The 14,575-nt window shown below is 39.9% G+C and overlaps 2 long non-coding RNA genes across 2 annotated transcripts in view; both read right to left on the reverse strand.

Moving 5' to 3' along the window:
• Nucleotides 1-14,575, reverse strand: part of LOC102006426 — a 192,035-nt gene that overhangs the window by 85,202 nt on the left and 92,258 nt on the right. The window lies entirely within an intron of this gene.
• Nucleotides 11,279-14,575, reverse strand: LOC102006638. The gene is made up of 3 exons (XR_259765.1): nt 14,495-14,575; nt 13,796-13,898; nt 11,279-11,707 (listed from the first exon to the last, which is right to left on the reverse strand). It is a non-coding gene; the product is annotated as an uncharacterized LOC102006638 (long non-coding RNA).

Consider the following 14,575-nt stretch of genomic DNA (forward strand, 5'->3'; position numbering starts at 1 on the left):
GGCATTTACCACTATGCCTGGTTAGGGCCTGTGATCATTCATGAGGGTAGACATGTAAAGGTGGAACAGCTAAGTCCTGTGGTGTGTCTATATTGAGCATGTAACCCATTGCTAAACTGTTTCCGCAGTGGCACCACTGTACATTCCCATTACAACTGTTTCCATGACAGCAGCACCATTGTACATTCCCGTTAGTGATGTGTGATAGCGTGTGAAGGTTCCAACTTCGCCACATCCTTGCCAACACTTATTATCAGGGGGTTTTTTTGTTACAGCCATCCAAGTAGTTAAAGCAGCATCTCACTGTGATTTTGCTTTGCCTTTTCTAGAAGACAGATGGTGCACAGAATCTTTCCATGTACTTGTTGGCCGTTTGTATGTCTTCTATACAGAAAAGTCTACTTAGATCCTTTGCCTATTTTTGAAGTGGATTATTCTTGATTTTAGTAACTTAAGTCTTCTTTTTGCTGCCCCCCTTCCCCACTACCCTGGGTTCCTTTACCTAAAGGTTTATCTACTCTTTGTACCTTTTGAAGATTCAATTTTTGGGATCATTGATTTTTCAATTATTTTTCTATTCTTTTTTTTTGTGTGTGGTTTTTCTCCGGTACCAGGAACCGAACTCACGACCTTGCACTTGCCAGGCAGGCGCTTTTGCCACTGAGCTAAATCCCCAGCCCCATATTTTTCTATTCTTATTTTACTTATTTCTACTCAAGTCTTTGTTGTCTCCTGCCTTTTGCTTGGTTTGGGTTTAGTTTACTCTTCTTTTTAGTTTCTTAATGGAGAAGTGAGATTTTTTAATATAAGCACTTATAGGCATCAAGTTAGCCTGAACACTGTGTTAACTACATCCTGTAAATGTTAGTAGGTTGTGTTTTCATTTTCATTCATCTCAAAATATTGTCCAATTTTCCTTCAGATTTCTTTTCTAGCCTGATTATTTAGGATTACGTTGCTCACTTTGCACATATTGGTGAACTTTTCAAGTTCATGTCCGTTACTCATTCTTAACTCCATTAGACACCTCTCATTTTTAAATAATCTGAAGTACCCAATAAAACTGTTCTTCAGGGTGGGAGAGTAGCTCAGTGTTAGAGTGCTTACCCAGCATGCATGAGGCCCTGGGTTCAATCCCCAGCACCACAGGAAAGAAAAAACTTTTAAAACTACTCTTGTTGTAGTTCTACTCTAAAAGGAAAACCAAACAACTAATGTCTGTACCAAAACAAGCTTGAGAAAGCCAATTTAAGGAATAAACTAGAAGGAAAGAAAAATATAATCAACGTCTTGGAGGCCTTTTCCCCAGGGAAATCTAAGTTTTATTATTTATTTTTAAATTAAAAATAAGCATGAAATACCTTCAGCTTTCCACGAAGGACATTTAACTGAGAGAACTTACAAACCTAAGCAGGAGAAAAGAAAACAAAATTTTAGATAACGAAATGATTGAGGGAGGGCTAAAAAAAAAAATGGGTGGCTTATCCAATCCAGTTTTAAGTGACTTCAAATAACAAGACTTATAGACTCCCCTTGGCAGATTTGTGGACCTTGGGTAAGAAGTATTTTCCTGACGTTCAGGCCGAGTTTTCCTTTTCTCAATTTCATCAGGTCAGGCAGAGCTGTGTGCCTCCGCACACGCGGCAAGCAACTCCCCTCCTTCTTTAGTTCGCTTTTCAACTCCTCGCAGACGTGCAGATGGCTACTATATCCCCTTTCTTTCCAGTCTTCATCCAAGTCAAACATATTTAGGCCTCCTAATCTAGCTCTTAAACCAGTTTTTGTATTTTTGAATTTCTACCCTTTGAATTCGGCCCAGTATTTTCACTCTTTCTAATTCACAGAGACCTCAACTTGTGTGTGAGTCACAGGGGCACACTTGATGTCACATAAGCAACTGTCTACCTCCGTGCCCTGGCGTTTTACTTGGAGGGGAGAAGCCCAAAATAGTAATTAAATTTTTGTAAAAAATAGGCATTTGCTTTCCATTACCAGCCGCAGGTGGTTTTCAGCCCCACTGCTTTCCAAGTGCTGAACCACCATCCTGTTGGATGTCTGTCATTTGGATTATTTTTTCCCTCTCTCAGGCGACAGAAGTAAGCAAGTTCTTTCCCTGGCTCTCTCAGCATTCCCAACAGTTCATCTGGCCTGGTGCAACCATTCACAGCTAAGGCCTGCCAAGTTTACAAGTGCATAGGTTCCTCCAGTGTCCTGCTAGTGTATTTCGGTTATTTCTGAGAGACTGGAGTCATCTGTGTTTTTACATACTTCCCAATAGCTCAGCCTTTCATTATCTGGCTAAAAATGTAAGGTAGCCTTCACACAATCTTTAGAATGGAGCTGTCTAAAAGGATAAAAGATTCACATATACACCCACTGTAATCTTTAAAATGATATTCTCTAAACAGAAATACTCACATGATATTCTCTAAAAGGATAAGAGATTAAAAAATAAAAATAAAAAAAAAAAAAGGATAAGAGGTCACACCAGCACCCTTTTAAGACTATTAACAGAGCTGGGGATATAGCTCAGGGGCATAGCATCTACATGGCAAGTACAAGGTTCTGAGTTCAATTCCTAGTACCCCTCCAAAAAACAACTATTAATGGATAAACACTTTGCACTGATTTCTATTCACTGTCTTATGAGTCAGTATATAAAATTCAGCTAACATCCCAGTCATCCACATTCCACTAATCAAGAATGTAATGTTGCCTGGGCTGAAATTCGTCTTTGCCCTAGGAATGAAGATTCCCTAAGCAAATAAATTCTATGTGGGTAGGGATGGTACATGGGGCACATTTAAAGGAACAATCCTGCCTAATAACTGTAACACATACTTTAGTGAACATTTTCTCCATATATAGATTTTTTTTTCTTTTTTGAGACAAGGTTTCACTATGCAATTCAGGCTGGCCTCAAACTCACTTTGTAGCCCAGGCTGGCCTCGAACTCACAGCAATCCTCTTGCCTCAGCCTCCCAAGTACTGGTATTACAGGCATGCGCCACCATGCTCAACCTCCATAAATATATTTCACATATCCATTAAAAAGAGACTTGATAGCATGTCTTCTTCAAAGAATGTGCTAAGAATTCATTTGAATCACATATAGAATGGACAAAAATGCATTCTTTTTCACGTGGAAATTCAGATTTTACTTCCCATGGCATTAGAGAAGCTGTATATGTGTCGTTCATTTAAATTTCAGCCACAGATGAGAAGCCAGGACCCTAAAATAGAATCTATCTCCTATCATAGTGCTTACTATGGTTTGAATATGTCCCCCAAGAGTCACGCGCTGGAAACAATACCCAGTGCAGGTGGGACCCAATCAGAAGTGCTTAGGCAAGCCCTCATGGCTGCATTTAATATCATTGTCACAGTAGTAGACCTAGTCTAAAAGTGAATTTTGACCCTCGCCGTCCTCTTTCTCTCTTGTGTTCCCTTGACCTTCTGCCTTCCACCATGGAGACGCAGCAAGAAGGCCCTTACTAAACCCTGGCACCTTGCTACTAGGCTTCCCAGCCCCTGGGACTGAAAGAAATGCATCTCTGTTATTTATAAATTATGCAGTCTCGGGTATTTGCTTATAGAAAGTAGACTGACTATGCTTTACTTTCATTTAGCATTTTGTCCTCAGAGGTCACTGTTTTGTCCAAAAATAACTCCAGCATGTTAGCAGTCTGCGACCTCTTTCAGACAATGTATTTAGTGGATTGTAAGCTCCTGAGGGAAGAAATGTAAATCAACAGACAAAGGCTTGACTATCTTAAGCCAAAGGAGTAAGTAATAGAATTTCAGGCACTCTGGGAGACCTTCTGAAAGGGATAGAATCTATTGCTTTATTTTAAATTGACTTCTTACGTGTTCTCCCAACAAGTGGACTATCATAAAGCAATGTGCAGGTTAATATAAATCTGGACATCAGCTTAGACAACTGGACCTAAAGAATAAACATTCCTTTAAGAAGAGGGAAAGTAGAACCAGCAGCAGCAAGACTAGACCCTGAAGCTAATGAGCCCAGGACAGTGGAACATAAAGATCAACTAAACGACAAACCCAGATGTACAGCTGATACCATCGAACCGCAAGGGAACTTACAGAGAACTTTGTTCAGTCTCTTTATTTATCCAGTCCAATAACTGAGACCAAGAGAGATTAAAATACTTGCTCAAGAGCACAAAAATGCTGGGGCTAAAGCCAAGATTAAAATGCAGCTCTCCTGCCCCCTAAAACTGTACCCTTCCAGCTACACCCCAGGCTCAATATTTATGGGCCGACTGAGTGAAAGATTCTTCCAAACAAACCCAAAGAGTTGTCACTGACCTAGATTTTGAAAGTCTGAACAGAAGAAAAATTGTATGCATGTCTGACTCAAAGAAAGCCTAAACTGTGTGCTTTATATAAATAATATTATTTGATTCTTCCTTATGCTAAGTGTCATATTTAATTTCTCTTCATGAGCTCTTCCAAGATTTTTGCTTTAAAATAGTCATGATGCTAGCATAGGGCAAAAATATGTGAAATAACTTAAATCCCTAGACTAAGATTATAAATAGGATAACAGGTTGTCTGTGAAAGCACACCCCCCCCCAGTGAGCCAAGCCAATGCAACTGTTTATGTGTGTGCATGCATACACAATGCTTCCCGGTGCAGGGCCTCTGCGGTGGCTGGGACAGCCCGGAGGACATGTGGGAGAAGAACAGCTACTATTGCTTCTGGCCAGTCTCATTTGGATGATCTGTATCTGTACATCAGGCAAAACCACAAGGAGTAGTTTTCAGAAGAGAACAGCAGACTCTATATCATTTCCTACATTTCTAATGAGGAACACCAGATTTTCTTCTCTCTTTTCCTAAACCCCAAGGTTTCCTAGAGCTTTGACAAGGTGTGGGTGTTTGTGTTGCTATCAAGTACCAGGAACATGGTTTAGAAGCCGACACTGTGAGCTCCAGGAAAAATTATGAGATATTTTCCCATACCTCAGCACCTCCTCAACACTTCTGTCTGTCCTTTCTCCAGGTTTCTATCACCACCAAAAGGATCTAACGTCCCAGGGATCTTCATAAAGCCTATGGTGAGATTTTTTTAAACATCTGCTGTGAATGGTACTCTTTCTCGCCCTCTGCACCGTGGCAGACATTGCTATCCTTGATTCCCTCCCTGGGAGATATGGCCTTGCGATTTATCTTAATAGAGAATTTCAGACAGTCATTCCCATTCAAATGTAGCACACCCATAAAAGCTGTTTGTCATCCCTGCCTGAAGGTATCACCACAATCCAAAGGAAGAAAGAAGGAAGGAAGGAAGGAAGGAAAGAAAGAAAGAAAGAAAAAGAAAGAAAGAAAGAAAGAAAGAGAGAGAGAGAAAGAGAGAGAGAGAAAGAATAAAGAAAGAGAGGAAGGGAAGGGAAGGGAAGAAGAGGAGAGGAGAGAAGAGAAGAGAAAAATTAAAAATGGGGATAAAAAAGCAATGGAAAAAAAAAGAAGAAGAGAAGAGAAAAACATCTGACCCAGAAGGAAGACTCCTAAACCTCAAAAGTCTCCAATGAGTTGATGGACAAGAGTATGCAAAACAGAACGCTACAAAGCTGAGAGTTTTCCTCTCTAATTATACCATCCTGATGAAGAGGCAAACTGAGTTTGTCAAGATGAAATCAGGATGCTTTTGAGAATACTCTATCCTACGTCTACAGACCTTTCAACATCTATTTGAGCATGTAGGGCTCTTGGGCTCTATGGTTGCTCAATGTATTCTCATAGCATAGTGGTTCTCCAAACGTAGCATCCATCAGAGTCACCTGAAGGGCTTGATCAAACACAGATTTCTGAGCTTTCTCCTGGGAGTTTCTCACTGAGTAGTCAGGGCTAGGACCCAAGAATTTGCAGAAGTAAGTGATTCTGACACTGCTGGTATAGAGGCCACACTTTGAGAACCATCTGTAACCTGTTTTACTGAGGATTCCAACTTTGCTCTTACTGCCCACCCTGCTCAATGGAAACCATATCTCCAAGGTCATAGTTAGAAAACAGCAACTCCAGCAGACTGTCTCCTTATCTATTTGCCTGGCCTCTTGGCAATACTTGGTACAATAGTTTGATACATATTCCTCTGTTGGCTGCTTTAATGCTGACCATGCAGAGTCCTCCACCATCCTACACTGAGTAAATCTTCCATTTATGTTTATGCCCACAGAAACATAACATTTGGTTCTTGGTTCTTCTCTCATTCAGAATCTAATTTATGTCATGTATTTTTATGAATGGGCCTAAAGAGTAGACACTCTAAATTAATTTAGGTTAAGTCTGCATCTCCCAAATATATGTCTTCATTCTTGACATGTTTCATCTTTATCTTCCAGCACACCTTAAAGTGCCCAATGCCTGTCACCAATATCTACCATTCAATGTCATCTTCAAAACCAGAAAATCTGCTTTCCCTGTGTGTCCTACAATTTTTGCTTCCGAACTTCTGGGTTTCATCTTGTATCTCTGCCTGAAAGACCCTCATTATAATAGCTCCGTGTTCAAATCCTGCACAACCACAAAACCACAACCCAATTATGTGCAACTGCCTTTATGAAGTTTTCCCTGATTGCTGCATTAGGCAATCTCTCTCCCTTTCATAAGTTCCTCTGGTAAGTGCCTCTCACACATAGCCTCTATTGCTCCTGTTTATGTATTCTTTCTTCTTCTTGTACAGAGATAATTCCTTTAATGTAAGATTTTGCCTTGTGACCATATGGTCTGCTAGTTACCACAACAATCCTGATTGGGAGTATCATATCAAGTAGTCTTATTAGTATGTCCATACTTATCACCAAGTGTTCTGGTTTTTGGTCCAACACATATTTTTCATAGAATAAGTAACTCATGATCCTCATGATTTGAGCTGCTCAGAAATATCACAAACATGAACTTGATAATACTCCAATGTTTTTTTTTCCATTAATACTAGCTGCTCTACATCCCTAACATCTTTTATTACCTTTAAGGAGAGTACCTACCTGTCTTAGTTACTTTTCTTTCATTGCTGAGACAAAATATCCAATGCCCAAAATTAAGGAAGGAAAGGTTTATTTAGCTCACAGTTCATGGAGGTTTCAGTCTGTAATCAGCTGGCTCCAAGGCAGGGTGGTGTGGCACCGGGGCAGCAGTCCAAGGCCGCCAAAGACAGCAAAGGCAACAAAAGCAAAAGGGAGGAGAAGCAAGACTCTTTCCCTCCCTTATGTTGTATGCAGGCTATCCTCCCTGCGGGGTTGGGTCTTTTACACCCATACCATCTCCATGCCTTCTACTTCCACAAGCTCAGGATGTTTACAAAGTAAGGACCCTAGCTCCCTGTTGAGTTAAATTTCTATACTTATCAAATTGACACAATCTATCAACCATTACACTACTCTAACTCCATCCACCTAAAAGTGTTAAAGATTTAACATGCATATTCAGCCCTGAGCCAGTTCTAACCCCACAGTACGGTGATCTATCAGAAGCTCTGCTCCCATCAGCATATAAGGTTGAGGATTCAATTGATGCTGTGGCACAATGTCCCATACCTTTGAAGGGAGCTACTGGAACTACATTTGTGTTCATTGCAGTCTCCTTGGCAAGCCCTGTTGAAACACTACACAATCTATGTGACTTTGCTTTCTTCTCAGAGTCTTACTTCTTCCTGCTATGAGGCACACTCTTGATTGGGTACCTACAGCTGACCTATCCTTCACCAGCCACTTCCCACAGGGGCCTGGATTTGTCACTCTTCCTTCAGGCCTCCAGACAGGTCCTCAATCAAGAGGATGCTACCTTAGACCTATGAGCATTGCTGCTCTCCAGGGATCTCTGCTGTTGGCTTCCACTCACCACATTAAAGCCTTCCAACAGCCTAAGAGTCATAGATATAGTGACTTGATCAGTAAAGGATTACACCTTTGCGACTAATGATAGGCTACCTCGGACCATATCACAGTCCACATGACACTCTTCCAAGAATCCCAAGACCTGATCATTTCCATGTCCTTTTTCTCATGACATCCCAAACCCCTAAGCCCAGATCCTCTTGGATCTCCCACTACATGGGGTTGAAGAAAGCTTTGCTTTGCTTTGTTACTACTGCCTGTCTGATATACTTTCCCTGGATTCCATGGATTTGAGATTTAGTTATCACTAAGCCTTCACCTCTAGTTCTAGACTAGCTATCATCTCATGAAGAATGAGGCACACCACACTAGTCACAGAGATTTCTCCTGCTTGTCCTCTAGTTAATGTAACAGGTTTCCTTGTGCTTCTACTCATCTCCCAACTATCCCACAATAATTGGAAAGATTAGCTTGTGAGAGACAGAGGAATCTTGATCCTACCTTCTTGTGAAGCCTCAATGTTTCACCTACCCTCTGGGTACCAAAGATTGAATCCCCTTTGAAGATCATCAAGAAGCCACACTGCCTAGGGCTGGGCTAGATATCTGATCTGTTGTTAGGAGGGTAGTTTTGGTCTTTTGTTCAGACATTTCATACTTATACATTGGATCTATATGATTTTTTTGGTCCTTCTGAAGGCTACTTTAATAGATGTGCAAAACAATGTATCTTGGTTACTTTTCTTTCATTGCTGAGACAAAATACCCGATGCCCATAATTAAGGAAGGGAAAGTTTATCAGCTTACAGTTTGTGGAGATTTTAGTCCATAATCAGATGGCTCCAAGGCAGGGTGGCATGACATTGGGGCAACAGAAGACAGCAAAAGCACCAAGAACAAAAAAAAAAAACAGAGAGCAAGCCTCTTTTCCTCCCTTATATTGTATGCAGGTTACCCGCCCTTGGGTGAGTATACAACTCACACCATCTCCCTGCTCTCCTAGGGTATTTACAAAGTGAAGACCCTACCCCCCTGCTGAGTCACTCAGTTAAACTTTTATACTTCTCAACTTGACGCAATGAACAACATCCTAGAAAGGTAAGGGCATGCCCTCTACACACTAGGGTATAAAACTGCTGAGTCACTTACTTAAGCTTCTAGACTTCTCAAGTTGACACAATGTATCAACCATTACACAGTGGGACCCCTAATGCATGCCCAGCATGGATAGGAAACAAAGAGTCACTCCTCTGTACAACTATCAAGGGTGATATTCAAATTCAACACCTGCCAGTCATTCATTAATTTACCTGGTTGTCAACCTCCTTAAAAGAATAAAACTTCAAGACTATGTTTCTGGAATGCCTGATTTATGCCCAGCAAATCTTTTACATGCTGTTACTAGTGAAAATAAGCCATCTACTGACTTGATCCCACTAATAGGAAACTTTTAGATGGAGGACACTAATTGTCTACCTTCTCTTCTTTATTTCCACTTTTGATTTGCTCTTGTCCAATTACATTTTGATTCAGTTCCTGTAACTCAGGAAATACCAGCTGGAGGGATACTGCGTGACATAGACTGCTGCTTCTGATGCTGCAGTGAGTAATACTAGCAGAGAATTTCAGAATATAGAAAGCATTTTTCCCATACTTCATCCTACTTAATTACTTCTGCCTAAAAGCATAAATAAAAGAAAGGGATCTACAGATGTCTATCAAGCCTGGCAGGCACGGGTTATGGACCTGGCAGAAGTCACCTCATCCTGAATTCCAAAGCCTCATATCAGGTTAACTTATCCCTTAACCACTTGACCTTAGCTCCATGTAGACACACTGATCCCAGCAGAGGAGTAAATATCTTGGAGAATGCAGTTCTTACCTGCAATGGACAATACAAAGTAAGAGACAACAAGTCAACAACCTGTGCTATTTTTGTCAACCAATATTGTACTGTAGTAACAATGGCTTTGCTGTAATTTCCTTCTTGCTCTTCTTTTAATCTATAAAACCAGATCCCTGGGATGTCATTTCCCAAGCACTTATTCTGGGCAGCTAGAATTCATATTTTGCCAGGGTGTCCATCTCACTTTGACTCAAACTTTTTATTCTCATATCCAATGTACCTCAACTTGCCTTTGGGTTGACATACTTGATTACCACATAGATCAGGTCTGTAAAAAGCTAGAATATTGCTTCTTATCTTCTTCCACCCAGAAAGCTATTCTAGATCTCTCTAAAGTCATCTCTTTACCAAAACATAAAAGAAAGAAAAAATAAGAAAACTAAATGTCCCAGGGAGTTCCCTCAACCAGTTCATCTTGCCAGTCTATCTAACTGCTTCACTTGTCCCAGTACAGCCATCCTTTCTACCCTACCCCATCACTTTCAAAAACAATAAATTAATATTTCCCCAAATAAAAATGCCTTAAATTATAACTCTCACTAATTTTCAGCTAATTTTAGTGCTGGCATTAAGATAAATAAATAGGGTAGGACTTTGTTTATAGACGCTCAAGGTTTGGATGATTAGTCATGAGTGACCCACACAAACAATTTTTCAAATTGACCTTTTCAACCCCTGCCACTCCATGTAAGTCATCCATGACTTCCGGCCATCCCACATACTTTGTACTGACAGACCTTTAACTGGCAAATAGAGATGACATGACCTAATAGGTAATTTTTCATTTAAGTAGTAATATTTTTATTCAGTGCTTTGTCTGTCTAAGCAACCAAACTCAAGTCCACAGGGTATAAAAAGAGTTTTGTTTACAGAAAAATAAAGGAAAGAAGAAAATTCTTGTCCACATCATTTTTCTACAGTGCATCTGAATAATAGCAGGGCTATAAATAGAAGATGCAACAATGACTAATTCTGCTTTGATTCCATCTCTTCAATGACAAAGGAAATCCCTCTGTACAAACATATTAAGCTAAATCAAAACAGCTGGACTTGAGGAATTTTATCTAGAACATCTACATCAAACAACTAAGAGTGTTAGCCTTGAAGATGTGAAAATAACTCCCAAAGGAATCCAATTTTATAACTATCAACTCAGGACTTGTGTTTTAAATGAAATATTTGAATACAGCCTTGTTTTAAAAGCATACTCCCTTGAAATCGTCACTGTGAATATAATGCAAGGGAAATTTACCCTCAATTGCTTTATCCGGGAAAAATCTGTCTTTTGTGACAGGAGAGCATATGCATCATTTATTGCTAGAAATTTTCTTTGAGAAACTTAGTTACCCTTCAGAAATTTGTCAGCTAAATGAAGGCCTTAGCCATATAGAAAAAGTCTGCTGGCACTGCACTGGGGAGAGAATGAATGAAGGACTGGATTGAATTTTCCATGGAAGCCGACAATTAAAATTGTTTTCTTTGGTATATCCATTTCTGTCAGTTGTTTCGTGCTCTCCAAGAGGAAAAAAAAAAAAGTTAAGAAGCCTGATTCAGTCATTTCCAAATCTCACTTCCAGTTTCCATCTTATTAAAGACATGACTTAACTTTAATGTGTATAACATAAACAGAATCATAAAAGGGAAAGAATTAGAACAGTCTGGAAGAACCAGTATCCACAGTTAGAAAATGCCACAGCTGATTTGCTCTTTTTATTACTGTTGGTCTTCTGTATTGTTCACTGCAAGGAGAAACTCTCCATTCCTTGGCTCCTCGTTCCTGACCCTCCATTACAATCGCTGGGAATTCCAATTCCACAAAGCTATTACAAGACGGCCACAAATAATCCGTCTTGTCAAGTCCATCTTCAGGGCTGAAGATAAAGCTGGAGCTGAGCTGCGGCACACATCTGGAGAAGGTTCAGGGCTTGTAATCGTGAGCCTCTCTGTGAATGCACCAGGAGAAAGGGGCTGACAGGCTGCATATTTCTGCAAACTGTTCCCAGAAAGAACCAATTTCCTGACTTCCATGTGGTGTCAATAATGGAGGCATGAGATGGAGCAGTGCTTATGAAATATTAAATCTGCTTACAGAACCAGCTAGAAGCAAATTCAGACCACCTGTGAGAACAAGCCCAGCAGTGGGTGCTCGGCTGGGCATACACATGGCTCATGTGAGTGATATGTTCTCATCGATGTATTTGGGCTCATTTGCCACAAAACTTCCTGACAGTGCGTTGCAGGGGGGTGGGGGGATTGCTGCACATTTAGAATTGAAACAGTTCAAATCACTGACATTATTAAATTTACTATCATAAGCAGCCAAAGTTCATCTTATTCATCAGGAAAAAAAGTGACTGATGTTTCATGGCATTAGTATTAGATCATTTTGGTTTTTGCCAATAAAAACAAAGCATTAGTGTTTCAGTGTTTTAATATCATGATTTAATTCTCTCAATGATATTAGGACCAAGAAGCTCAACCAACGTGAAGACCCCATCAAAATTCTTGAGTCAAAAACTATAGTTCTGAAATGAGTTCACCAGCCTGACCTCCCATTTCACAGTATATATTTCATGCCTGTGACTTTCCAAATATGGCCTCTTAACACTGCAAATGTAAAGTTTTATATCGCTAACTTGTGTTTCAAGGGTTTGCCTAAGTAAATAGAAAAACATCTGGGCTCTTTTTACTGGCAAAAGCAAAAGATATTTGACCTAAGATCAGATTCTGAAACTTGAACATTAACTTGGTCTTTCCACAGAACATCTCTAATTTTCCACAACTCTCTGCTGTGAGGGTTCAGCCCAATTCTTTCAGGGGAAGGATACAAGAACACATACATTCCAATAAGACATATGTCCCATTTGGCTTCTCTCAACCCAAAACTTGACCAACAGGTCTACCCCATTTCTATCTAAGCAATGTGTACCCTCCCAAGGCTAGAACAAATCCACAAAGTCAGAGCCTCAAGGAGACTGGGGCATCTACTCCCTCTCCAGAGCAGAGACAGTATGTTTCCAGTCTGTCCCGTCAGCTCTTTAAGGGCACCATCTGCAATTCTAGGCTAAGATTTCCTTGACTTAAAATAAGCCCCTAGCTAGGATTCCCCGGAGTTTGGAGCTGCAGCTGTATGCAGAGTGATATCCCAGACTCAGCTCTATTTCTGACTTGGCTTGGAGAAATAGAACAGGCCTTGCTTCTAGATTCAAGAAGACTAGAAGTACAGCCATACACACACACACACAGTTCTACATGTCTTATACACCATATGAATGCACACCTGGACGTACAACTCTAATACTAATGCCAGTCTTATACACCATATGAATGCACACCTGGACGTACAACTCCAGTGAAAGGATGCCCTTGCAATTGGGCAATATGGCAGCCATTACATGCGAGTCTAATTCTTCTTAAAATGTTTAATTAAAATTCAAAAACTGAACCTAATTCCTAATCTACTTTTAACCACAGTATTTCATTAAAATCACTTTTTTCTCTTTTTTAATTAAAAAGATAAATTCTATGTTGGTTACAGTTCAATGTGCTTCTTCAAAACATTCTGACAGAAATGTAGTTACTCCCCAAGGATATGAGCCAAAGCTAGATCCAGCAGTTATTCTGTTCACAAGTTCAAGGTTTCATAGATGTTTAGATTTTCAGAACTGGAAAATGATGTATCAGTCTGCCCACACAAAGGCTTATACACAAATGTTCACAGGAGCGTTATTCACAATAGCTCAAATGTGGTAACCATCGAAATGCCCACCATGTGGCAAAAGGATGGACAAAATATGGTACACTTGTAACAATGGAATGCTGCTCAGTAACAAAGAGAAACAGAAGTATTGATCATGCTGCAAAATAGATGAACCACCGAGTCATAATACTAAGTGAAAAACGCTAGACACAAAAGACTGCATATGTATGAATCTATTTATAATAAATGTCCAGGAAAGACAAATCTATACAAACAGAAAATAGATTCCTGGTAGACCAGGGGTTGTGTATGAGAACAGAACATGACTTACAAATATATACTTCTTCTTGTAGAAGTGGATTCAAAATTTGAATTTTAGTGATGATTTATCAACTCCATAAATGTACTTTAGAAAATCATGGCATTTAAATACCCTAAAGAAAAGAGTAAAATAAAACAATAGTGATTAATATGAATTGAGCATTTCTCTCTCCCGAGGAGCTCTCACATTTACATACACTCTCTTATTTAATCTTTATAACTCTATTACATAAGTACTACAGTTACTCCTATTTTACAAGTGAGAAAACTGAAGCTAAGTCATTAGATAATTTTCTTACAATCAAACAGCTACTAGACAATAGAAGGAGGAGTCTGGTCTAGGTGTACCTGACTCAATAATTTGATCACTATGCCAGAGTTCCACCAAAAGGTATTCAACACAACAGCATGCTCTGAAGTTGTCTTGAATGCGAAATATGGATTCCTCTCTCCCTCCATGGGGAAATTCAATAAGACCTGGGCCCAGAGAATCCCAGGCCAGTCTCTTCAGACTAAGAGCCCCAGCAGTTATACTAAAATGTATTCATTTTCCTTCATAGCACAATGCTAAGCCCCACCTCAGTTTATAATCCTATTGTCTGGGCTGGGGATGTAGCTCAGTGGTAAGTGCTTACCTAGCAGGCCCTGAGTTCAATACCCAGCACCACAAGTAATAATAATAATAATAATAATAGCTCCATTGTCTTACTTGGCAGTTGTTCACACATCCTGCTGGGAGAAAAAGTGAGCAATCCAGAATTACATTGGCTTTGGCTTCCCCTGTGCTATG

The sequence above is a fragment of the Chinchilla lanigera genome, unplaced genomic scaffold (assembly GCF_000276665.1).
Source record: "Chinchilla lanigera isolate Chin_1 unplaced genomic scaffold, ChiLan1.0 scaffold00008, whole genome shotgun sequence".
NCBI lineage: Eukaryota > Metazoa > Chordata > Mammalia > Rodentia > Chinchillidae > Chinchilla > Chinchilla lanigera.